General features: G+C 33.8%; 2 long non-coding RNA genes across 2 annotated transcripts; both read right to left on the bottom strand.

Moving 5' to 3' along the window:
- Positions 1-6,266: 6,266 nt before the first annotated feature.
- LOC120166911 lies at positions 6,267-7,507 on the bottom strand. The gene is made up of 3 exons (XR_005519988.1): positions 7,001-7,507; positions 6,845-6,924; positions 6,267-6,537 (listed from the first exon to the last, which is right to left on the bottom strand). It is a non-coding gene; the product is annotated as an uncharacterized LOC120166911 (long non-coding RNA).
- A 1,706-nt stretch (positions 7,508-9,213) lies between these two features.
- LOC120166910 lies at positions 9,214-23,182 on the bottom strand. Its single transcript, XR_005519987.1, has 4 exons — positions 23,171-23,182; positions 19,888-19,890; positions 9,480-9,528; positions 9,214-9,386 (listed from the first exon to the last, which is right to left on the bottom strand). It is a non-coding gene; the product is annotated as an uncharacterized LOC120166910 (long non-coding RNA).
- Between the last annotated feature and the right edge of the window lie 2,921 nt (positions 23,183-26,103).

The raw sequence follows: 26,103 nt of genomic DNA, 5'->3' as shown, positions 1-26,103 counted from the left end.
CTTGGCTTTTGAGATAGATATGGAAGTTAGGAGTTAAAGCTATTCCTTACATGTAAAGTTGTTTGATGTATCGAAACATTTGTGTTCGATGAAAGTTGTTTTAAGATGGTCACTCTGGAATGACACCTTTTGCATACATGCATTTGCATCTCACATCTTGCATTCCCATTTCTGTATTTTCTTATTCGTATATGTATTTTTGCATCTTTACATTCACATCTATACGTCATACATTACATAATATACATTGTATCTTAACGTGCATTAATCACGGATCCTGGTAGTAAATCGCAGAGAATCTTGTGACAAAAATGTTGAAGGTAAATTGAAGCCATCCGGTTCATACCTATTTGGGGCATGCCACTAAGAATTATAGGGCGACGAAGAGTAAGTTATAGAATTTGATCATTTAGGGGCATGATTTTTTATGAGAAATTGGGGTATTAGATTGTAACAACCCTGAAGATCTAGTTAAGCACCCACATATCTGATGAGTAATGGGGCATCCTAATTAGGAAGAAATCATTTCATCGATTATGAGGCTTTATTCCATTTTGCAACATCTTGTTTGAATTTGTTTTTTTTGTCATTTCTTATATTTTTTTGTAAGGATATTTAAATGAACTTGTGTTACTTTAAAGATGGTGAACATTGAATCAAATTTTCAATCTTGCAGTTCTTTGAATATCAACTGAATTAAAAACTCTTTAAATGATTAAAGTTATAAGTCTTTAGCAAAGTGACAAGATTGAACCCGAATAAAACAATGACCCTTGACCTTACCCCAGAAGATACACTCGAACACCATACCCTTCTCTTGTAGGGACCAATATAGCCTTCTGCTCTCATGAAGAAATGATCAAGAGGTTTGATATTCAGGTATGCATAGGAGCGGATAACATGGGGCATCTCTTATGTATGACATTACAAAACTAACTAGACCACACTTCTATTGAGGACGTCCAGTGATGATCCTAATTTTCACAAATAAAATGGTGGAGTGGATGAATTTAGTATAGGTCATTTTTTTGGGAAATGAACTCTAAATATGAGATTTTCTAGTCATCAAGGACATATATACTATAACATGTTCTTTTCAATAAGTGTAAGAAATGTTAAATCTGAATACTCCAAAGGTTAATAAATTACTATTATTATAGATTATACAATAAAGCCGAGCTATTCCACTAAAGCAATTGGTCATGGAGGAAACTCAAAAGCCCTGGCTTTATGAATATATTGCATTCAAACCATGACATTTCTTGGGTACTTGGCAGTTTTGGTGTTTGCTCCACTGCGATTGTTAAGTCAAAGATTTTGTGACGAGATGAACACTTCATTTAGCCCAATAAAGGCGATTATAATATAGATATACAATAAAGTTGAATTCAGCTAGCTAAACAATGGCAAATTAAATCAAATGTGTCTAATAACGAGTTTCAATAAAATAAACTAAGGGAGTTGAGGAACACCTGTTATAGTCGACCTCACACAAGCACTCAATAATTTTATACTTAGATTGATATCCCTACACTACCTTTGCTAAGGAAGTTTATGAAGCTTGAACAAATGGAAGATTTCAGAGAACCGAAATAGAAGTATTCTAGAAAGTGTAGTAATTCATTATGCTAGTTGCATCATTTTGTCTGCATCCGATTAAAATACCAAGCCCAAGAAGAGGGGAATGTTATAATGTTCAAAAGGACTGAGAAAGAAATGAAATATTTGATGATTGAAACCTTAGAAAATAGGAAGCCAACCCATCAATTTTAACACTTGTCAAAGAGCTATGACTTTGAAGATATTAAAAGAACTATTGTTTCTTTTGATATTATATGAACTCATGTTTATGATTTGCTTCAATTGCGAGCATGAATTAAGGGGTAGCACTTTACAAAATTATTTTGTTCTTTGATTTTTTAAAATAAAAGACAATAGAAAAACATTTTCAAACAGAACGATCTCAAATGTAAAAGGTCATTGAAGCGGGTGAGGCTCATTTTGCCTCTGTTAGAGAAAAAGAATAAGCTATGCTAGAATAATGAAGCATTCTACAATCTTGAAAGCAAATAGCCCGATAGATCAGAAGGGCTGGAGGATAAAACTTGTAGAACTTCCTTGTGATGATGTCAGTAACCCGTCAAGAAGTAGATGATCACCTTATTTGAAAGGGGCACACATCCCCAACTCGTAGCAAAAATGTAAGAGTGGAACCAGTTAAGGATGAAATTTTGGCAGCTAAATAAGGATGAGCTATGAGAATACCCACTTTGGGGCATGACCAAAAATCCAAATCACGTTGAGATAACAAAATTTAGACGAGAATACATTGAGAATGAGTCTCACAACTTGGAGTGTCAGAGGCAGACCATGAATTTAAGCAGAGCTTACCTTGTAAAACAAACCAGTCGAGTATCAATTAATTGTAGAATTTCAGAAAAATAACTTTGATAGCATAATTGAGTCAATGAAAAAAGAGAGGCCTCAAGGTCATATTACTGACCACAGTAAAAATTCAAGGATGAAACATTTTTTTGATATTTAATACATATAAGAGGCAGAACGACACATACATAAGATGATCAGATGACTCTTAAAAAGTGCAAGCTTGAAACTATAAGTTGTTATGCTGATATTTGAGTAAACCCTAGAGAAGGGTGATCAAGTGGAAGAAGATCAAGTTCTCTACTTTGGAGTCAAATGAAGATTGAATCAACATTTATACATTCATGCAAACATTATTTGCATGAAAGAAAATTCATTACATTGATACATTTAATTGCATTCTGCGTTTCACATATAAACACATGGTTTTTATAATCTTCCAATGAAAAGAGAAGATTCATGATGTCAAAATCCTAGCAAATGAAATGTATAATTCAAACATCAAACATAGGGAATCATGTTTAGAGAGGAGAAACCTGAATAACAGAAGGGCCCAATCTATAGAAGAAACATTACTTTGAAGCGGGGCATGTTACTCGACCATTAAGTTGTTTTGAAAAATGAGAAAGTGATTTTCAAAGTTTCTCATTTAATGTTTTCGGAAAATATTTTTTTTTTGAAAAATAAGAAAGCGATTTCCTAAGTTTATTACCCAATAAACTATTTCCAAAATTGGTAAGTCCTTCTGGACTTAAATAAGTGTTTCGAGCATGATGATTAAATCTTTCGGGTTATCTATCAGACTTTCGAGCAAGATGATAAGTCCTTCGGGCCATCTATAAGACATTCGGGCAGGATGTTTTCACATGATTTTAAAAAAAATGAGAAAGCGATTTTCAAAGTTTCTCATTTAGTATTCTCAGAAAATGAAATTTTTGAAAAGCAAGAAAACATTTCTAAAGTTTCTTACCTAGTAAACTATTTCCAAAATTGGTAAGTCCTTCGGATCATCAGTAAGTCTTTCGAGCATGATGATTAAATCTTTCGGGTCATCTGTCAGTTTTTAGAGTAAGATGATAAGTCCTTCGGGCCATCTATAAAACCTTCGGGCAGGATATTTTCACATGATTTTCAAAAATGAGAAAGCGATTTTCAATGTTTCTCATTTAATGTTTTTGGAAAATGAAAATTTTGAAAAGTAAGAAAATGATTTCTAAAGTTTCTTACCCAGTAAACTATTTCCAAAATTGGTAAGTCATTCGGGCCATAAGTAAGTCTTTCGAGCATGATGATTAAATCCTTTGAGCCATCTGTCAGTCTTTTGAGCAAAATGATAAGTCCTTCGAGCCATCTATAAGACCTTCGGGAATGATGTTTTCACACGATTTTCAAAAACGAGAAAGCGGTTTTCAAAGTTTCTCATTTAATTTTTTTGGAAAATGAAATTTTTGTAAATTAAGAAAGCGATTTCCAAAGTTTCTTACTCAATAAACTATTTCAAAGATTGGTAAGTCATTCAGGCCATCAGTAAGTCTTTCGAGCATGATGATTAAATCCTTCGAGTTATCTGTCAGTCTTTTGAGCAAGATGATAAGTCCGTCGGGCCATCTATAAGACCTTCGAGCATGATGTTTTCACATGATTTTAAAAAAAAACGAGAAAGCAATTTTCAAAGTTTCTCATTTAATATTTTCAGAAAATGAAAATTTTGAAATGTAAAAAGCGATTTCCAAAGTTTCTTACCCAGTAAACTATTTCTAAAATTGGTAAGTCCTTCGGGCCAGTAGTAAATCTTTCGAACTTAATGATTAAATCCTTCGGGTCATCTGTCAACCTTTCGAGCAAGATGATAAGTCCTTCGGGCCATCTATAAGACATTCGGGCAGGATGTTTTCACATGATTTAAAAAAATGAGAAAGCGATTTTCAAAGTTTCTCATTTAATGTTTTCAGAAAATGAAATCTTTGAAAAGTAAGAAAGTGATTTTCAAAGTTTCTTACCTAGTAGACTATTTCCAAAATTTGTAAGTCATTCGGGCCATCAGTAAGTCTTTTGAGCAAGATGATTAAATCTTTCAGGTCATCTGTCAGCCTTTCAAGCAAGATGATAAGTACTTCGGGGCATCTATAAGACCTTCGGGCAGGATGTTTTCACATGATTTTCAAATGAGAAAAGCAATTTTTAAAGTTTCTTATTTAATGTTTTCAATTTTTTTTTGAAAAGTAAGAAAGCGGTTTCCAAAGTTTCTTACCTAGTAAACTATTTCCAAAATTGGTAAGTCCTTCAGACCATCAGTAAGCCTTTCGGGCATGATGATTAAATCATTCGGGTCATATGTTAGTCTTTCGAGTAAGATGATAAGTCATTCGGGCCAACTATAAGACCTTTGGACAAGATGCTTTCATATGATATTTGTAAGAAAATGAGAAAGCAATTTTTAAAGTTTCTCATTTAAAATATTTTAAAAAAAGAAAAAGGAAAAAAAGAACACAAAAAGAAAGAAAAAATAATAAAAGATAAAGAGGAAGAATAAAAAATAAACATTCAGATGCGCTAATTAATGGTAATTGTGTCTTTTGCAGGTTCGCCAACACGTGGAAAATTAGGGCAAGTCAATAGAGAAGATTTCGAATACAGATGAGTTGATCAATCAATTGAAAGAAATAACACCTATAGATTGGACGAGTCACAAGATGGCCAACGAAATAGGGCTCTCATTTGAAAAGGAAAATACACTAAAATCGTAATATTACACACATTTTAGGCATAAGCATGATCATGACATTCATAAAAGCATGATAATTAATGTAATTAAGTACTTAGAGGTCTTCCAAAAGAAAACTAAGTGTTGAAGATGCTGAAAGCTCAAGATAAAAGTAACTAATTCAAAGTCCCAAAAAGGGAGATGTTCAAATGACACTCGAGTCAAGGCAGATTCCATATTTGGTGGCTGCGAGACAAGTTCCCACAAGAGAAACGGATTTTCAAAGATTCTCTCAAATTCTGAACCTTCGGGTATGATGTTTTCAAATTCTCAAACGTGTACTAATGATTGAGTTAATTTTCAGATTCGATATTCTTGAAGATAAGAGAAGCAAATTGACTTTGATTCAACATTTCCTGAAGAGCAGTAGAGTGAATCAAATTTCTCGAGTATGATCTCCCTAAAGAATAGTGGAGCAGATTCTTATTTCTTTAAGATTTGGTCTTCCTGAAGAGCAGCGAAGCAAATCACGTTCGATTCAATCTTCCCTGGAGAGCATCAAAGTGGGTCAAAATTTTCTCGAGTTTGATATCCCCTAAAGAGTAGTGGAGCATAGTCTTCTTCTTTCAGATTTGGTATTCCTGAAGAGCAACGAAGCAAATCAAGATCGATTCAGCCTTCCTTGAAGAGTAGCGAAGTGAATCAAATTTTTTCGAGTTTGGTCTCTCGAAAGAGTGGAACAGATCAAGTCAGACCTACCCTGAAATTGTAATGGAGCAGACTAACCTTTCGATTCCTTACAACCGAACCCGACAAAATTAGGCTATCTTTTGTCTTTTCTTTGTTATTGCTTCACAACAACAAGCAGAGAAAGTAGCAGTAATACCCTGATTTTGTTCGAGCATCCCAAGTCAAATCGAAGACATTCAAGGACTAATTTAAAGTTGCTCGTGTAACGATGTTGAATCAACCGAAGTGGCAGTGAGGGCACCCTTTGCTTAGTTGGGTTTATTTAGTTCGGGTAACCGTGCATGATTATGTTGGAATTTAGGGCTCAAATATTTCTAGCCTTCCTTATTAACATCAATTAACCAAAAAATAAATAAATCCATAAAACCAAGAAGTGTCCATTCTAATGGTCTAAATACAATTTGCTTCATTATATCTACCCATTTACCCATTTCAAATGTACCCAAACCTTTAACATAAAACCTGAACCTAGTTGAGGCCCGCTTATCCAACAAACCCAAAAACAATTCTAGCAAGCCACGCCAGTAAACCCCATGCCTTCACACGAACAGCCACCACAGCAGCAGCAACAGTGGTCCCTTGGCCACGATAGACGCTCAGCACTGGTCCCCTATATACCTCTAACAGCCACGGTAGCATCACCATTGGTCCCCATCGAGCCTCATGAGAAAAATGCCAATTGGCTCTCACAGTATCCCCTGAAAAAATGGTTATGGCAGAGCCAATGAGGCCCTCAACAAAATAAGGCAACAGAAGAAAATGTATAAAAATCAGAATAGGGATTATTTTCATTTTTCTTTTAAAAATTATGTGACGGGTAATATATAAACCCCAATAGCTTTGTAATAACGGGAGGTTGGATTCCCATATACGAAAGAAAACAACAGAAAAGGTAATAGCAATTTCTTGAGGTATATATTCTTTTTTATTCATTTTTGATTTCCAATATGTGGTGTGTGTTCTTGTTTCGAAATAAACAGAAAATAAAGAGAGACGATCGAATACCTGAGTTGTGCGAACGTCGATAGAGTATCGTCAGCTCCGTCTCATAGTCATTCGGGGTTATATCGCTGGAGATAAGGGGCCTGGGTTAGTGTTAGTAAACCAAATAAGTCTGAAACAAACGAAAAAGGAAGATGAGAGGGAAGTGAGGCTTGTTACCCGAGTCATGTTAAGGTTGGGGGAATCTCTTCAACTTTTTCCCATAGCCGTTTGGGTTTTATCAATAGATTCTAGGGGACCCTCATATGAGTAGGAATCGTCAGGGTTAGGATCCCGTCGGAGTCTCTTTAGTCACCGCCTCTAGGAGTTGAGGGATTGAGAGGCCTTATCTGTTTAGGCGTTTGCATGTTAGTGTAGGGTTAGTTTTGTTGAGCTTCGATCGTGTCATCTTTTAAGAGGGAGCGTGTCGTTCTGTTCGGGGCTGTTTGGTTGCGGTCGGAGGAGTGAGCTGCGCCGATGAAAGGCGTTAAGGGCCCTCGTTGGTTTTGGTCGAGAGAAATGAAAGGGGGAGAAAAGAGTTAGTCGATTGTGAGAAGAATAGAGAAGAGATGAAGGAGGAGAGTGCTTTGTCTTCTTTAGCCATGATTGGGGGACGATCAGAGATGGATTTGGCCAACGACGTATGGTGGCCGACGTAGAGAGCTTTGGAAATCTTGGATTGAGAGAAGAAATGAGAGAGAGAGAGCCTTTTTGTGGCTGCCAGGGTTTCAAATAAAAATAAGGGGACCTAAAGCTAATTTACCCTAAAAAGTAAGGGGCCTAAAAGTTTAGGGGAAATTAGCTTTAGGTCCCCTTACTTTACGTGTATTTTTGTAAAATGGTCCATCGATTGCTTTAATTTTCCGATTTACTTCAAATGTGCAAGCACTGTTTATGTTATTTCTATCTTATTTTATTTAAACCAAATAGAGAAATTGCTTATAGGACCCTAGAACTTGTGAGTATTTTTACAATTAGGTCACTGTATTAATTCTTAGATTGCTTGCTTAATTCCCTTTCACTTTCGATTTGGTCACTATGCTGAATTGTTTCATTGTATTAAAATTAGGTCCCTAAATTATTTATTAGTTTTAATTTAGTCCCTTATTTAAATGTTTCTATTTCAAATTTGATCCCTGATTTACTGTTTTTGTTATATTTTAGTCAGATTAATTATATTATTGATTAGCCTTTTTACTAATTAGTTTGTTAAAATTTTAATTAAATTTGTATTTTTGATTTAGCATATTTAGATTATTTTATCTTTTAAATTGAATCCTTAGATTTAGATTTCAAATATTTTAGTCCTAATTCAGATTACTTTATCTTTTAAATTTAAGTCCTTAAATCTAGATTTATTTTAATTTAACCCCTTGTTAGATAATTGCCTTCGTTAATTAGTTATATATATTTATTTTGCATGTTGATATGTTTTATATGTATAAGTATGAGAATGATTAATTTAAGAATTGCATGACAACATTTTTAGTTAATTTGCATGATACCCTCACAAAAAAAAACTCAACTTGTTTCAAATAATTGGATTAAGGGTAATATTTTCATTTTGAAATCTCTGTGAGGAGACTGTCTTAACTTATAAAAAAGTCACTTCTGATGATTTTAAAATGAAAGTGTATCCCACAAGTAAAACCTAAAAAATGAACGCACCTAAAATTTGGGAACGAAGGAAAAAATATTCATATATTTAAATTCTTCTAGGAAAGATCGTTAAACTTATTAAGGTCCGATCTTGACGTTTTTAAATAATCAAATATCGTTTTTCTTTCCAACAAAGATTGATATTTTTTTAATTTAATTTGTTTGATTTTGTTCATCTGAATATTTTAATGGAACCATAATATTTCTCTATTTTGTTTGGAGCAAGAATTGATTGTCTCAATGTATGAGGGATCATTTCTTTCGATAGAAAATAATTAAATATTATCAGGTTTCGTTCTAAAATTCATAAAGTATTGTTTTAAGGGATCTTAAACTAAATTAAATTCAAACTTGTAAATTTCATTTTAAAAACAACTAATTAATCGACTAGATATCAATTTAGGACGATGTAGGATGCTAAACTTTTCACGCGTAATCGACTCTCGAACTCAATTTTCTGATACGCAGACCGTAAACTTATTGTTTTAATTAAAATTAATATTTTTATTAAATTGACAACTATGTTTTTGAGTGTACAATCACAATCTAATCAAAGATTGGTGGCGACTCGAACCATATTTTTTTTTTTAAAAGGGAATTCTAAATTTTTCGAAGCGATATATTTTTTTAAAATTATATTATTTTAATTAAAAATTAATCAAAAGATAATTAAAAATATATAATTTTTAAAATAAAAAAATCGTTTCGACAGTAAATTAAAATTAAGGTAAGTACTCAAAACTCGATGCCATCATTTGTAAGTTACCAGTAATAATGCATCCAAGCAAAAGTTTAAGGGATTCCTTGGATTTGAACGATTGCATCAGCTTTATCACTTGAAGATTCGGAACATCGGTTTCTGGGTGTTTCGCCAAGTTGTAATCTTTCTTGGCGTAGCAAATACCCTCTGAAAAACGTACATAAAACCCAGATTTTGAATCCAGATGAATAAACGAATCCATGGGTCGATTGAAATGAAAATGGGGTTTTATTCGTTTACCTTGAAAGAGGTACTTGGATATCTCACGGCGGTTCTTTTCTGGTATGATCTAGAAAACATGAAAACAAACATATTAAAGCCATTTTAGGGAAACCAGTTTCTTTGAGACCAAAGATAATGATAGAAACAGAGAAAGATTACCATGTTTGCGGAAGAGATTAGACGCTGAGAAGAGGCGGCTATCTGCTAAGGAAGAGCCTTTCTTCAACTCTAGTATAATAGATAAAAGAAAACCCTATTTTTGAGTTATTATATTGTAGTCTAAAGAACACAAATAGGGATGGCATGAGACTCAAATAAGCTGGCTTTCAATCCAATCCGACCGATCATATTTTTTTTCTAAAAAAAATTTAAGTTTGGGTTAGGTTGGGTTGAGTTTTCTTAGAGGTTGTGTTCGGATCGGACTTAGGTGAAAATATCCTATTTAACCCGACCCAAAAAATATATAAATTTACCTAATATATAGAGATAGTTGCAATAATATCATTCTATATATTATTTTTTTAATTAAATTCTTATTTTTATTGAATAAAAGTAATATTTTTTTAATAAATATATTATTTCGGGTCAGGTTCAAATTTTATCTCAAAAAGTTGAGTTAACCGGAAATCTGACCTTATCCGACCTATGCCAATTCCTAAACACAAATGATCCCCTATTATAGGTAACGTTTTGTCGAGTCCACAATTATTGAAAGTTATAAAATGATCATTTAATCATAGGATGTTGTTTTGTTGAGTCATCTGATTATTAAAAGTAACAAAATGTCATTCGACTATCTATATATTCCAAACTCTTCCTTTTAATAAAAAAATTAGAGACCTTCTAAGTTGAACATTAACATGTTGACTGAGATATGATAACATTGCATGTGACATGTCAACAATTAGGCACATGTGAAAATGTCACGTTAATAATATTAGTTGAGTATTAGTGAACTAATGATTTATATCCAACATGATTTATTTTGACCAAAAATTAAAACATTTAAAATGTAAAATACTACGAAAAGAAATAGGTTACAAAGAAACTTTTATACAAATGTTTAGAGTAATTTTTATTGTGCTTTTTTTTTATATAAAAAGAAGTGTAATAATGCCAACTCTTGACAATCGAATAAACAATGAAATATGAAATACAACATTAGTGAAAATTAGACAATGCAATCGACAGTAGTACGTTGTAGTATTACGTATGCAACGGCATACAAAGAAAGAAACATGTCTATTTATGAAAATCATATGTTGACTCAGTTTGATATTGTTTAAGTAAGGTTTATGTCAGCACCGTTTTTCGTTCGGGTGGGGAAAAATTAGTACAATTTAGGATTTTTCTTTGAAAAGGTATTTTGAAATGTTGGGAGTCGACACCAATCATTTTAAGGTGCGATTGAGACACTATAAAAATTGGGTAATATTAATAAAATATTTTTTTTATCAAAATACCAAGTTTAGGGTCTACAAAAATAAAAAAATGGGTTCGGGAGTCAATTATGCGTGGGATGGATTAGCATCCTCACAACGCCTTAAAATCAGTATCTAGTTGATTACCTTATATTTAAAATTGGAAATTTTGAGTTCGAAGTTTTATTTAATTTAAAATCGCTATGGATGCAAAGTTGGAGAGGGTGCTCATTTATTAAAGCTAATAATATTCACCCCCTAGCATGAACATGAGAGATCAATTATTGTGGCTAATAACCGGACATTACCTCGAAATTTAAAAAAAAATGAAGGATTTTAAAAAGGATGTCCATCTACTTCTGGAATTAACAGTAGTCGCCCCCAGAGCATGATTGCGAGAATTATACCATTAATTCCTTGGTAAATCAACATTGCCTTAGTTGTGAAATCGGAATGCAATAAAAAATCTATTTATTGGACCTAATTAAACTACACAATTAATTATGATTTCCTCTATTCTAAAGTATCAAATTATGAAAATTAAAGAACTTAAAGGACTAAACATGAAAGTGAATCTCTAATATTAATCCTAATTTATTCTAATCAATTATTGATTCGAATAATTGATTTGAACATCGAGCATCTTAATGCTAAAGCCAAATCAAATTATTCCCTAAATTAAAAGACTAAGGTGAAATTAAACCTCAAGAGAAGGCTCTAATTAACCTAATTAATTATGTCAAATGAAAATATCTAACTAGAAAGTTCAAGGACTAAAGTATGAAAAGGCTAAGGTTAAGGCTCTAATTATTAACCCTAATTAATTACCTTTTTTTATTGAATTGAATAATCGAAATGAACCATCAGACATCTAAATACGAGATTTAAATTGAATTATTCCCTAAATTAGAGTCTAAGTGTGAGAAATATAAACTTAAGGTTTAAATCTAAAATCTAAGGAACTAATTACTAACTAACTAAGGAACTAAAAGATTAATCCTAAAAACATAAAATAAACATGCATTAAAAACTAATATTTTAAAAAAAACTAAACTATACAAAGTTAATTCTAAATATCAATTAAAGACTAAAGATATAAAAAAAGTACAAACACCAATTCCAACATATGCAAAAGGATACAAGGCGTCACATTGAAATAAATACAAACAACATGGCAAATTAACAAATAAAAAATCAAGTGATTAAATATAAAAATCGAAAAACCAATAAGGACCAAAATATGATTATTCCTAACATTCAAACATATTAAATAACAAATAAAAAGGAAAAAGCACTCAATTAGTACATCCAAATTCGAAATAAAATAAAAATAACATGACAAGAACCTAAGTGCAAAAATGCGCTAAAACAACGAGGACTAAAACGTGATTTTCCATTTTTAATAAGGAAAATATGAACTAATAAACAAAATGCAAAAATTAAAAGATCAGGCCAACAAGATTAAAACTAAAATCAAAACAATCCCTGCAGGTGATCAAAATGTAAATACGCGACAACTTTCTAGGGACCTAAGCAAAATTAACCCTAACATCCTATTATAAAACACACCTTTTTTTGTTTGAAATTATTTCTAACCTTGAACCTAAAAAAGTTTCCAAACTCTCTCAACCCTCTTTCTTATTCTATCGACCGACACCCCATGTATGCTTTCATCGCCGTCGACCACCAACTACGGCGTCCGATAACCTCAAGACACCCCAAAATCAAACCCAAACTCCTTAATTTACTTTTCCTAGTCTAAAATAGGAGCCTAATGACACTTAAACAAGCCTTAAACCCCATTTAAACCTAGATCTAAAAAACAAACCCTCTATACTCACACTCCTTACTCCGGTGAAGCCCCGACTCTGACGAGACCCATAAAAACAGGTAAAGGTTTTTACTTTTCCTTTTTTTGTATTCGAAATATGCTATGAAAATAAGAAAAAAGGATCTTTTACCTTCAAACTTTTTGCTTTCTATTTTTTTAAATGAAGGAAAAAGATCCCTTTATAACATTTTTTTCTCGGGTTTAATACCCAATTTCACATAGATATTTTCGTGATTTTTATAATAAAAACACCTAATCCTACTTTTTTTGACATCCACTGTTTCCCTCTGCATGTGGTGGATTGTATTTTTAATGCCCGTAATTTTTGGGTTTTGTTGAGATCTCTAATGAGAATTGGTTCTGCTAGGCTTGACGGCGACGATGACCAGCACTGCTGGATGTGGGATGAACTTGATCGGTGGTGGTGGGAAATATATTTGGCGGTGGTTATTGCTGCTATCAAATATAGATGGTGGCTAACCCTGAAATTAGGGTTATAATTAGCCATAGAGGGATAAGGTTATGGTTTAATAGGTTTAGGGTTTTTTTAGGTTTTTACCTTTGGGCACAATGAAAATGGGTTTGATTTGTAAACGCAAATAATATTTAATAATATTATTTTTATTTATAATAATAATAATAATAATAATTTGGGTCGGGTAAAAAATTGTGATTATAGCTTCCCTATTTGCTCATTATTGTGAAACGAAAATGGAGCAAAGATCTAAAACAACATTTTTATCCATACTAAACTACTAAAATTATTGAGCTAAAGTTCTTCTTATTATGAACTCTTCACTATCCTTGGACGAGCTCTTCTCATTATGAACTATTTTTTGGGAACGTTGATCCATCTCCTTCTATGATGGAATCGAGAAAAGGTGACATTGATTCAACTCCTTATGTGATGGATGAGTCAAGGTTTGAACACGTTCTTCTCATTATGAACTTCTTCTTTAGAAATGTTGATCCACCTCCTTCTGTGATGGACGAGCAAGGGTTAAACAAGCTCTTCTTGTAATGAACTTTTCTCCCTCATCGGACTAGTTCTTCTCATTATGAACTCTCTAATATATATGTTGATACGTCTTCTTCTATGATGGAATCGAACCAAAGTTGAACAAGTTCTTCTCATTACAAACTTATTCTCTCTAGTTGAATGAGTTCTTCTCATTACAAACCCTTTATTGGATGATTTCTTCTTATTAAGAGCTCTTTATTTATCCACATCCTTGTGAAATGGATGATTCTAGGTTGAACAAGCTCTTCCCATTATGAACTTCTTCTCCATTGTTGGACGAGTTCTTCTCATTACGAATCCTTCCACTTGGAAATGTTGATCCACCTACTTGTGTGATGGATGTGTCGAGTTCTTAACAAGTTCTTCTTATTATGAACTTCTTTTCCCTTATCAGATGAACTCTTCTCATTATGAACTCTCTAATAGAAATGTTGATCTATCCTCTTGTGCATTGGATGTGTTTAATCTTTGTTTAATCATATCTTTTGTAGAATCAAAATATTTATTGAGCTGTTGAGATCATGCCAATCATCAAATAGGTGAATGTGTATGTTCCTATTTTGCAAATGCCTATTAGTATGTATGATGTCATTTTAGTATTGTAAATCCTATTGTCTTGACATGTTTGCCTCGTTCTTTGTGTTGAAGCTTCATCTTTGCACCAAATGATTTTGTCATCTCCTTACCCCTTCTCCAGGTTTTCTTGGGGTATTGTTGTTTCTGAAATGTTATCATGCGGTCACTCTTTATTTCTTGTTGAATTGTGAACTACTTTAGATTCTCTGCATTTGAAAGGTTAACCAAAGTAATACCAATAAATCTTTTGTTTAAATTGGGCTATGTTAATCTACTTATGAAATGTAGAAAACATGAATGCATTTAAAAATTGAATTGATAAATCCAAAATTCATTGAAAATTTGGGAGTTTACAAAATTATTCAATCACATAAGACGAAAAGTAAAACCTTAAGAGTAAGGATTGATGCCCCAAGGAACCCTAGCAAGAGCATTTGAAATTCATTGAAAATTTGGGAGTTTAAAAAATTATGGAAATCACAAAAGACAAAAAGTAAAACACTAAGAGTAAGGATTGACACCCCAAGGATCCCTAGCAAGAGCGTTTTTGAGTTAATCAACTTTGTGTAATCCTGAGCACTGAGGTGAGCTTTTTTCTGAAGGATTTCAACGTTGTGAAGAAGTCTGCAGATGTCAAGCTTCTTCCGAGATATTAGACTTATGAGAGGGTTTAATTATCGGATGTCTAACGTTAATGCACTTGAGCCATCATTTCAAGTTTTCAACTTAAATCCTTCATTTGGTTTCAAGACACTTTTGCGGGCTTACGCCTTGAACCCTTTTTTATCAAGAATAATATTTCTGGACATAATCTGAATTTATCGGGTTTTTCAATACTTCTCCATCCATTTCATTCAAAATCTACGCTCCTCCGGAGAAGGCCTTTTTGACAACGTATGGCTAATCCCAATTAGGTATCTATTTCCCACGAAAATCTTTGTGAATGGGAAATATACTTTTAAGCACTAGATCACCCTCTCAAAATTCTCTTGGGTGAACCCTTTTGTCATGTTTACATTATTCGCTTCTGGTACATCTGCCCATGGTAGATAACTTTCAATCTCTTTTCTTCAATGAGGTTCAGTTGATCAAACCGAGCTTAGACCCACTCTACTTCATCTAGTTTAACCTCTCTCAAGACCCTCAATGATAGAATTTCAACCTCAATAGGCACGATTATCTCTGTTCCATATACCAAAGAGAAAAGGGTTGCCCCTATCGATGTCTGTATTGTTGTTCGGTAAGCGTATAAGGCAAATGACAACTTCTCATGCCATTCTCTATAAGTCTTCATGATCTTGGTAATGATTTTCTTGGGGATTTTGTTTGCAGATTCTACTGCCATGTTCATTTTTGGGTGATAAGTTGTAGAGTTGGCATGCTTTATCTTGAACCACGTACATAGCTCGTTTATCATCTTGTTGTTCAGATTAGTTGCATTATCAGTGATGATCATTTTTGGTAATCCATGTATACAAATTATCTCTCTCTTTATAAATCTACAGGCCGTAGCTCTTGTGATACTAGATTAGGAAGCAACCTCTACCCATTTAATAAAGTAATCAATTGCTACTAGAACAAAACGGTGACCATTTGATGCTTTTGGCGTGATTGCTCCAATAACGTCCATACACCATATAGAAAAAGGCCATGATGCAGTCATTACGTATAGGGGTGATGGCGGTGCACGAATCTTATATGCATATATTTGACACTTTTAGCACCTTCTCGCATAATCAATGTGCTTCGTTGCCCAATAGTACCTATATCTCATCCGTTTGTGTGGGTCCCACACATTCCTCCATGCATCTCTCCCATGATGTTTCTTGCTTCATTAGTAGTCACACATCTCCCAGGAATATATGCTACCAGGATAGGAACATTGGATAGATATTTCTTGACAACTTCCAAAATATCTTGGCACTCTTTATCTAGAATTTAGGGTTATTATTCCTGAGTAACTTGAATACCAGATCACATTTGTCAGTTAATTGGGAAATGAACTGAGATATGTAGTTTAGCCTCCTAAGAAAACCTCGAACTTATTTCTAATTCATAGGTGGAGGAAGATCTTGAATTGATTTCACTTTATTTGGGTCAATTTTAATTCCTCTTTGACTCACTACGAATCCCAAGAGCTTCCCTAATGTTTCTCCAAAGGTGCACTTAACTGGGTGAGCTTTAGCTGATACTTTCTTAATCTCTTAAATAGTTTCTTTAAATTCTGAATGTCCTCCTCTTCTGTTCTGGATTTGGAAATCATGTCGTCCACATAAATTTCAATTTCTTTGTGCATCATGTCATGGAAGAGGGTCATAATTGTTCTTTGATAAGTTGCCCCAATATTTTTCAATACGAATGTCATTACCTTATAGCAGAAGGTTTCTTACATAGTCACGAATGTAGTCTTCTCTATGTCCTCGATACTCATCTTGATCTGATTGTAGCCAGAGAAACCATCCATAAAGGAGAACCATGCATGACATACTGTGTTATCCACCTGGGTGTTTATATGAGGTAATGAAAAATTATCTTTAGGGCTAGCCTTGTTGAGATCTCGATAATCCACGCACATATGAAATTTCCCATCTTTCATTGGTATCAGTACTAAGTTGACCACTCATTCTGGGTATTTGGCTACTTGGAGGAAACCCATGTCAATCTGTTTTGTTACTTCCTCTTTAATTTTTAGAAGCATCTATGGCCTCATCCATCTGAGTTTTTGTTTAATGGACTTGCATTTTGGTTTTATTAGAAGTTTATGCACCACTATGTCTATACTTAATCCCGACATATCCTAATATGACCATGCGAAGATGTCTCTGAATTCTTAGAGAAAGTTTACTAGTTTTGTCTGATTTCTGCAGATAGAGTAGTGTCAATCTTTACTTCTCTATTTTCCTATTCTGTCCCCAAATACACAATCTCGATTTCTTATTTATCAGGTACTATTTGTTTATCTTCTTTTTATACTAGTCTTAGCAGCTCGTTAGGAACATTACAATATGCCTTATCTCCAAACATATGGGCCGCTCTAAATTCATCTCATGATTGGACTAAAAAACATTCATGTTATTGACATTGCGTGCCATCTACAAAGGAAAATTTGATACACATTTGGATAACGATCGATGGGTATAAATGTAAGGACTAATGAATGAAGGAATGATGTAAAATGTACAAAATATAAAAGTGATTGCCATTTTGGAAACAAAAAGCATATTCTTTAATATAAAAGTAGTTTTGACATATCATGCCCTTACAAAAGATCCCCTCTACTCTCGGGCGTAAGCTTAGCGGTGGTTTCAATTATTACTTTGAATCAATCTTAAAGACCATAGAGAGATCCTCTGAAGTCCAGTTGCTCAACTTTTCACCCGGGAAGCAAGGGTGAATTCCATCCAGATATTTTTCAGGTTCATCTTCAGAGATCATGTTAATGGATAAACCCTTCACGGCCTCAATAAACATTTTTGTCTCTCTTATCTTCACCTCCTCTTTGAGGGTTTTGGTCTCCTGCTGCTTCAAGTCATACACCCCTCCGAACCTAAAAAGTGATTTCAAGGAGGGAATGACATACGTTCCCAAGGGGCATCCTTCCCTATGAGTTTGGCCTTTCTTGCCTCGGTCTTCTTTCTTATGTATTTTCCTTGTTGTTGATACGTGGGTTTATATCCGAGCCCAAAGTGATCATTCTTTATTTTAATGATTATGATAAGTACTATTCCCTACAAGTTCCTTCCCAAACCCTTTTCAACCTCAGCTTCTCTTCCTAGAGTTTGTCTAATAGACTTTTGGTGCAGTTAGATAATTTGGGTTATGACATCCCACTCCCCTTGGCAACATAGCTTGTATTGACAAATTTTAGAGCCCTAAAAGAGCACTTCAACGCTTCCACATTAATATCTATCTATGGGCATTGGTTGTTACAAAAGGAATAATTTGTTCTTCGGTTCCGAGGCTGACCAGTTATTCATTGATGACAAACTTTACTTTCTGATGTAGAGAAGAAGAGACCGCCCTAGCATAATAGATCCCTATGGGCATTGGGATAATTTGGGTGCAGTTAGATAATTTGGGTTGTGACATCCCACTCCCCTTGGCAACATAGCTTGTATTGAAAATTCTAGAGTCCTAAAAGAGCACTTCAAAGCTTCCACATTAATATCTATCTATGGGCATTGGTTGCTACAAAAGGAATAATTTATTCTTCGGTTTCGAGGCTGACCAGTTATTCATTGATGACAAACTTTACTTTCTGATGTAGAGAAGAAGAGACTGCCCTAGCAGAATAGATCCATAACCTTCCGAGCAGGCAATTGTAGGTAGAATGTATGTTCATCACCACAAAATCAACATTGTACTATACGGGTTCGATTAGAAGGGGTATCTCTTTTTTATCCATTATATTTTTTCTTGTTCCATCGAATGCTTGACGACATGCTGGTAGTCTTTCATATGAGAGATATCGATGGGTTTCCTTTGTAGGGTAGCTAATGACATCACGTTTAGTGCATACTCGTTATCAATCAGGAATCCTGACAAAACATGACCATGACAATGAGTGGTGATGTTCAAGGCCTTGATAAATCCCATTACTCCCCCTGGGATCTCATCGTTAGTGAATATTATGTAGTTTTCGACAGCTATATGTCCCATGATGTGATCAAGATTGTTCAGAGATATATTTTCTGGATGAAAATATGGTTTATACATTCAACAAGGCATTACGGTGTATTTCTAAACTTATCAATAGATCTAGTATCAAGATGTTTACTTGCTGCTTATGTACTGCTCCACTATACTAGATTCACTATCCTTTAGGAATATCAAGAATTCCTAGACTTGAGCTTCAGTCACCGGCTTGTTAATCAGCAACAGAGGTTCTTCTTTGAATATACTAGGTACCTCAAGTGTTTTAGCTTTCATTTTGCTTTTTCAGCTTCCTTTGATGCTTTGGGAGAGTAGCATCTCCTACTTCTGTTGAAGTGACCTACTTCACCCACTTCCTCTATGATGTGTTTCTATTGTTTTACTTTTTCTACCTTCTCAAATGCTTGAATCTTTTCTATGGACCTTGATTCTTTAAGAATTGATACCTGAGCGGCATAGTTCAATGGTACTCAATGGGTGTCTTTGAACGAAAACGGTGTTGGAGCGATTATCACAACCCTTGGATTTGTCATTGACGAACTATCAGCTCGGGGTCGAACTGTGATGATTACGGGTTTTCTTGCATCATATGTCATTTATAATTATTCAGACGTACACACATCAATTTCTTTATTTTCATCAGATTAGTCAAAGAGTTCTATTTCTCGATTGTCCATCATCCTCTGGAGCAACCCTTTAAATTTGAGACAGTGTTGGATCTCATACCTTTTCTCTTAGTGATAACCATAGTATAACTCATAATCATCTAGCTTTGGTTCCATGCTACCTTTGATCATGTCGGCCTAACATAATTGTTTGAATACCCAATAAATGCTCGAGGTACGGGCCTTAGGTGTGTTCACAAAAATGACAGTGGCTTTCTTTTCTAGCAGTGGTGGTTGGACTTATGTTGCTACATCTCACCATCTTTGGGTGTACTGCCTAAAGGTCTCGTTATATTTCTTCTCCATATTTTGGAGAGTCCAACTATCCGGCACCAGGTCGATCACATGGTGATATTGTTTCGTAAAAGCCTTTGCTAGATCTTTCCATGACTTGATATGAAATCTGGTCAGCTGATTATACCATTTTACTACAGACCTAGTTAAACTATCCTGAAAGCAAAAGATTAACAACTTCTTATTTTCTAAATAACCATACATCATTCGACAGAACATTGTAAGGTGTTATGAGGGGCACGTGGTTCCATCATATTTCTCGAAATCTGAAATTTCAAATTTTGGGGGCAGAGGAAGATCAGGGACTAGACTTAGTTCCCTGACGTCTATCCCATAAATTGGTTCTATAAGTTCAATATATTTTATTATCTCTTTCAAGTTCCTGAATTGTTAAACGATTTTAGTGTTTGTTTTCTCCCTCTTAGCCGTTTTATTCAAATATGGTGTTAAATCCTCCATGCTGAACTCATTTGGTCTTTCTCTTTATATAAGTTGGTAATTTGAGGGTTCTTCATGAGGTTATGGGTTGGAAAAGTAAACTCATTGTCGAGCCTCTTATGGAGCCGATGAGCGAGCAGTGATATAAATGGGTGTAAAGCCTGGAGGGTGTTGAGGGTCTGGCGTGAATCCTGGGGGATGAGATGGCTCTTGACCGAACCCTGGAGGGTGTAAGGAGTCTTGGGTGGACGACAAAAGTTGATTAGCAGGAGCTATACAAGCGGTCGAGTTCTTCTCAAATATGTCATTTATCTTTTTCAGTAAATTGAGCTATGAACTTTCCATATATATTTCAAGTTTACTCAGCCTCTCTCTCATTTCTTATTGCGTGTCTCATTGATCTTGGTCGATTCAGGCTAGTCTCCCTTCTATTTTCTTGGTCGACTTATGAGTACAGTAGGGGTGTGTGGTGTCTTTACCACTATTGAGGGCTAGGGTAACTGCAATTAGAAATCTTACCGAGTTACTTTGGTGTTTTATTGAATGGATGAATGAATGTTAGAATACAATGCATTAAGACATAAAGATTGGAAAAACATGAAAATGCTAGTGCAAAAGATATTGATTTCAGAATGAATTTCAGAATAACCATTTCATTCAAAAGTTCTCAATAACACTTAATGCCTAAGCACTTAGGGAAAATAAAGACGCCAACAGAGAACTATATATAATATCTAGCCATATCTCCTAACTTCTCTAGATCCACCATCATCTTAATAATGCATCGCCCTTCTTTAGATTTTGGTACCACAAAGACTTTCAAGGCAGCTCTCTTTCAGACAACTCAAAGACTTGTTGAGCAACCTTTCTAGCTTGCTCCATTACTTTCTCCATCGCTTCATGCTACATCTAAATGGTGTCATTAGCTTGGCACAGTGCAATCAAAAGCTATTAATTAGATAAAGGTTTATTTCTTTTGAGTTGTTGGATTCGTCCATTGCATCTTTGCATTGCAGCCTCCAACTCATCAATCTTATTCTTCGAAGATTAATTTTCTTGCCAAGTCATTTCATGGGCTTATGAGTAAATCAGTTCAATTCATTCCAAATTAGCTATTCTTTTCTTCAAGGCCTCATTCTCTCTTAGAAGAAATGCCATTACTATTGTAGGGATTTTGAAAAGCCTTCTCTGAACTAATAAGTTATGGTTCGAGTTGCTCAATTTGGCTCGCCTTTTTTCTAACTCTTGATTGGCCCATCTCTTTGTTCTCTTAATCTCTGGGCATGTTGTATAGCTCTCTTCTTTCCTTCATTTCTTCTTCTTACACTTCTTTCTACTCCATCTAACTTCACTTTCAAAGCATTAATTGTATGATGTAGGCCCTTAGCCTTCATATTCTTTTCCAAGTCTCTAAAATCTTGATCCAGGGCATCGAAAGTCTCTCGGATTCTTTCATTTTCTTTGGTTAATTGTTTTACCACCCCATCTCGCTTTACTAGCTCAGTTTCCACATCGTTTTCTCATCTGAGAAACTTATTTTCTCTTTTTCACTATCCATATTCATCAGCCTGATTTCTTCTCTCAATAGCTCAGCTTCAGCTGAGAGCCTTCTTAATCGTTCCTCCATGGTCAACCCATCTTTTAAATTTGGTTTCAGGGTATTATCATTGATTCTTCCCGTCCTACAAGCCTCATAGGCCAACGTGAACGCTGATTCTATCATCTTGAAATTCAGGAAATTGGGATTTTTCCAAGCATTGTATATCATCGAGATTTGGTCTCTAAAATTCAGGGTAGAAAATGAAAACTCTTTCAGCCCACGAGTAGTTAGTATGAAATATCGGGCACTAAACTGTCGAAGTTCCATCAAAAGAGTGTAGCCAATTGCTCCCTATAGTCCATGTAACATAACAAAGTTATCATTTCCACATATGTACAATATGTATTCCTTGGACAACCAATACACTTTCCAGACTACTTCGGTATCTTTCATATTTCTTAGAGCCTCAATCCAGTCTTTTCTTCTGCGAGGTTCTGGAATCTTGTACTTGTCAAGGAAATCTGCTAAGGGGGATCAATACCAACACTTTTAGACTATCTAGAAATGGCTCTACCACCATACTATCAAGAGAGATACACAACCTTTAAATTGGTCACCACCTGATTGCCTACACTTGTTTAAAGACATGAATGTTTCTTCTAGGATGACTTGTTCGGGATTTGTTTACCTATCAATGATTTTGAGAAAATATATTATGGAAATATCGAAATGATATTCCTTTCTCGGTAAAACTACTAAACTATATACTATAAGTGTAACACCTAAAATCTGTATATTTATACCTATACAGATTACGGATGTCAACCGTAAAACCATTATCCAATTAATAACAATGATTTAAAATATATTTTCTTAAAATGGTAATTGGTATTATAATAATATCTATGCATAATTGCGTATATCATTTTTTCATAAACAACACTGATTCACCCCAAGGTAAAATACTCGGTCTAATGCATCCTCAATCTAGCAATTCTTGCAATTGGTTCATTATTCTCTTAACTCAATCGCAATTATTCGATATAAACACATATATACATGATTAATGCCTTGATAACCATTAATATTGAATTTCCACCTCTAAATCTGGAGGTAACCCACATAATAAATCTAGAAAGACATATGGAAATTTCCAAGTTATGGAAATATCATATGATCTTACTTCAGATACTTAAGTATCTATCACTTTAGCTACAAAAGCTATGCATCCTTTTTACATCTTCTTAATCGCAACCATTGTTGATATCACGTTAGTGATGATTTTGCTTTTTTATCAATCACTAAATTTTTTTTCTCTGCATTTTTCTAAATTAATCGCTTCTCGCGACTAATAACCCAACCTTAATGCAGAAACAACCAACTCATGATCAAAATGATCTAAAACTCATTAATGATGATCCCATAAGATTCGCCATTACCATAAGCTCATGAATGTTTATCGGACATTTACTATTTATCTAATTAACACTTGTATCATGACTGTGACCTATGGGTCTTCCCATAATAATACTTTTTATCAAATTGAATTGAATATCTCTACTTTAGAATTCCTTATTTCATCTAAGGAAATCTATATAATTTTTTTTCTAAATCCAAAAATAATATTTTCGAACAGTTGAAATATTTTCAATCACAAATGAAAGTCTCAATGTTCACACCATTCAATAAGAAAACTTGATAAATTTGTAGCAATAACTTCATAACAGTAAATGCTAGAATAACACTAGTAAACAAATTTACTCTTTTTTCTTCTTATCATCACGGACTTGACACTTTTCAAGTTCTTGAGAATCCATCTTAATCTAAACACTTTTTTCATTTCAGCATGAAATGGTTAGACAATCCATTTTCTCATATTTACCTTCACAAGGTAACTCTATCCAATTTTTATGGACTTGATATTTATTATCAATCCAACTCATAATCATTTGATTCACTAATAACTCAACTTTCTGTAAACTTTTAGCGGACAACTTATTACCGCTTATTTATTTCCTCTTACTCAAATCAAAATGCTTTAAACAATTTAATTATTAGCTTAAATATTTCTCACTTATTTAAGCTTACCTGGAGAAACCTCAGAATCATCACTAGATTCAACATTCTCCTCTGGATCCTCATCCAATTCAACTTTTCCTGTAAGTCGTTCAAACTTTTTAATCGATTCTTTCCATTCAGAAACTTCATTAAAAGCTAGGGCATTTCTTCCACATAATGGATGAAAATCCCTTACAACTTCCACCCTTCTGAGGTGTTTTACATAATTCATATCGCGTCCCTTTTGGGTCGATTTCAATCTCGACCTTCTTTTTAACATTTTCAAATTTCTTACTTTTGTCTTTAATTTCCAACATCTGAACATAGTCAGAATCCTCATACATTATTAAAGAGCAAATTTACTCTCAAAAAGCATCATCATAGTATATATATACAACTATCAATAACTTTCGACATCCTAGTGGCATGTATACACTTTTTAACTCAAAACAAACTCGGTTTAGACCTAGAATCGGCTAAACCGTAGCTCTGATACCAATAAATGTAACACTCTAAATCCGTATATTTATACCTATACAGATTACGGATGTCAACCGTATTTCAAAAACCATTATCCAATTAATAACAGCGATTTAAAATTTATTTTCTTAAAATGGTAATTGATATTATAATAATATCATATCATGTAATTTATATTTTGTTATAGCAAATTTAATTCAAAAGATTTTTTAATGAACAATACCCGTGAACAGTTATGAACAATACCCGTGAACAGTGAACAGTGTATCGATGCGCTACAGTAACGTGAACAGTGCATCGATGCATCAAAACATTGAATTAATATTATGCATCGATACGCTACAGTAACTGCTACAGTAATTTCAGCATTATACAAAACTCATAAAATTACCATTATGTTTCCAAATTTGTTCAACAAAATAAATTAAAACATTTATAATTACATGCCACTAATAAAACTAACATTAAAACTTAGGATCTCTTACTGATATTGAAATATACTTCTCAATCTTTGATGACGCTTTAAACTCTTTATTCCATTACTGACTTTTTACCTACGCGTGAAAATCATCACACGCTAAGTATATACTTAGTGAGGCAATTAAAACAATAAACAATGCAATACAAATCATGCTTTTCAATGTTAAAATCAAAATGCCATAAAATCATGTTATCAATATATCCAATTTTTACCATGATCAAAATGCTATAAGATTTCTTATCAATATACATACCATTTAATCCATAAGCTCGTAAGCTTATTTTACCAATATACTTACCATTATTCCATAAGCTCGTAAGCTTATTTTACCAATATACTTACCATTATTCCATAAGTTCGTAAGCTTATTTTACCAATATACTTACCTTTATTCCATAAGCTCGTAAGCTTATTTTATCGATCTACTTACTATAATTTCATAAGAAATTTGTATATTCGTATAATTTTCTTATAATATTAGCACTCTCAGTGCTCTATCTGGAATATCATATACTTAATATGATTTCCTCCTCATTTTAGCACACGAAGTGCCCTATACGAGAATCCATACCATTAGTATGATTCGTTTACCATTTTTAGCACATGAAGTGCCCTATATGAAAATCTATACTATTAGTATGATTTCCTTATCCTTGTAGCACCCTTAGTGCTTTTTCTGGAAATCCATACACTCAGTATGATTCCCTTACCATTTTAGCACATATAATGCCCTATCTGGAAATCCATATATTCAATATGATTTCCTTATCATTTTAGCACACTCAATGCTCCATATGGAAATTTATACACTCAGTATGAAAATCCATACTATTAGTATGATTTCCTTATCCTTGTAGCACCCTTAGTGCTTTTTCTGGAAATCCATACACTCAGTATGATTCCCTTACCATTTTAGCACATATAATGCCCTATCTGGAAATCCATATATTCAATATGATTTCCTTATCATTTTAGCACACTACATGCTCCATATGGAAATTCATACACTCAGTATGATTCCCTTACCATTTTAGCACATATAGTGCCATTTGGTAATCACTATACATACATTAATAAATCATGCTATTTTAACTATTACCAAATGTACGTGAATAATTAGATGCACTCACCTGGTTTGCCTTGCTTATAAATCCTTATTAGCAAGATAATTACTCTGAGACTTG

The sequence above is a fragment of the Hibiscus syriacus genome, unplaced genomic scaffold, assembly GCF_006381635.1.
Source record: "Hibiscus syriacus cultivar Baekdansim isolate YM2019G1 unplaced genomic scaffold, ASM638163v2 tig00111650_pilon, whole genome shotgun sequence".
Classification (NCBI taxonomy): Eukaryota; Viridiplantae; Streptophyta; class Magnoliopsida; order Malvales; family Malvaceae; genus Hibiscus; species Hibiscus syriacus.
This window is presented reverse-complemented; position numbering and strand designations above follow the sequence as displayed.